We start from the raw sequence: 2,161 nt of genomic DNA, 5'->3' as shown, positions 1-2,161 counted from the left end.
CTAGATATATCTAGGAATGGAATTTTACTAAACATTGCCAAATTACTCCCTAGGTGACTTTACCAATTTACACTCTCCAAAGTTTATAAGAGTTTCAACCTCTGCAAATTGTCATCAGTACATGGTATAGTACAGCTTTTGTATTTTTGTCGACTTTATGAGTGTGCAATAGCAAATTATTTTCCTTTTATTTTTCATTTCTTAATATTAGGTTAAGCACTGTTTTTTGTTTTGGGGGTGTTTTTTTTTTTTTTCTTCTTCTTCTTTTTCTTCTTGGCCACTGAAGTTTCCACTACTGTGAAATTGTTGTTTGCCCATATTTTTCTTTTAGGCTATGTAGTGGATTGAATTATATCCTCCCAAAACTCATTAAAGCTTAAATTGTATCCCCCACCTTTTATGTATTAGAAACTTAGCCACCACTGTGACTGTTAAGAGGGTAGGAAATCCTATTATGGTAATTGTAAGGTGGGGCCTTGAAGAGGCGATTGGGTTGTAGGTCCATGCAGTAGTGAATGGATTAAAAATGGTGGCCAGGGGTGTGGTTCTGAGGGCTTTAAATGAAGAGAGTCTGTCTGTCTGTCTCTTTCTCTCTCTTGCTCTCTCTGCTTCCACTATCTTGCAATGTGAGACTGTTGCCACCACCAGATGGTCCTTGGACTTCCCAGCCTCAGAAACTGTAAGCAATAAATTTCATTTTCTTTATAAAGCACCCAGTTCCACGTATTTTGTTATAAGCAACAAAAATGGACTAATACAGGCTATTACTTTTCTGATTACCTTGTAGGATTCTTTTGTAGAGTGTATATTTTTCTGTTATATATAAACATCTTCTAAAATTTCTTATCTTTGTTCACAGTGTGATTTGCTACAGAGCTTTTGTTTGTTTCTTTGTTTTTTTTTTTTTTTAATTTGATGATTAATGACCAGGACTTGGTCAGGAAAACGGAAGTTATATAGATACTGTGAGTAACTAAGATTCAATACAAGGAATTAGAGGCTCTGAAAATTTTGGAAATGCAAAGGAAGTGAAGGTCAGAAGACCACTGTTGGCCTTCAGGAAATTCAGTTCAGGGATACTACTGCCACATGCAATCACCTGCCAGCACCACCCTCCTGCCTATACCTGCCATTGGAAAATAATGACTTCTCCAGCAATTCCATCCATTAGCTCTCAGAGGACTACGTTTAATTGACAGAATCTAAGCAGTCTTAGCTAGCAAGAGAATTTGGGAGATGTCGTCTTTATAATTTAAGGAAGTTCTCAGAAGGGCAAGAATGCTATTGACTAGTGAAAGATTTTTGCTTTGATATCTTGTTCTAGAGTCTTCTGCTATCTTAAAGACATAGCTATCTTAAAGACATAGCTATCTTAAAGACATAGCTATTCTAGGCCACATTAAAAAAAAAATAAAGTTTTGATTAGGTCTTCAACCTGTTAAAAATTAATTTTATGTAACATGCAAATTATTAAGTCCTTAGATATTTAAGTTCAGATTTGTAAAACTTCTGCAATATGAAGGCTATGAAAATGATAATGACACCTGTGTTATTCTAGTATGAAGAAATCATATTNAAACAAAGAACATAAAGCGAATAAAGAAATGTAGAAAGTGTTAAAGAATAATTAAGAAATCATTTTTTCCTCACTAATTAAACTAATCAAAAAATTTGATACACACATATTTATCACTAATCAAACCATATCAAACATCAAGCTTTGAAGCTACAACTATAAAAGAATGCTTTAAGAAGACAATTTGTTATAGTCTCTACTCTATGAAAGCTAAAAACTTAAACAAAAAGGCTTGTGGAAATTATTGCTATGAATTTTCACTTGCTTTCAAGAGATAATTGAAATTTTTTTTAATCGCCAATGCTCTGAGTTCTATGTATAAAATATGTTAATGATAGACTTCTCTAAATTATAATCCATTGATCATGAAACAAATAAGGGATATTATTAAATTGCTACTTTGTGTCTTGTATATCATAAATATGCACCTCATTCTGGGGTGATGCTATTCAACTTTGTCTGAATATTCATTTTTCAAACCATCAGCTATTTGGTATTTGGCCAAAATGTATAATTGGCACACTCTAGATATATCTAGGAATGGAATTTTACTAAACATTGCCAAATTACTCCCTAGGTGACTTT

This window comes from Galeopterus variegatus, unplaced genomic scaffold (assembly GCF_000696425.1).
Source record: "Galeopterus variegatus unplaced genomic scaffold, G_variegatus-3.0.2 Scaffold2265, whole genome shotgun sequence".
Classification (NCBI taxonomy): Eukaryota; Metazoa; Chordata; class Mammalia; order Dermoptera; family Cynocephalidae; genus Galeopterus; species Galeopterus variegatus.
The sequence above is the reverse complement of the archived record's forward strand: the minus strand, read 5'-3'. Positions refer to the sequence as shown.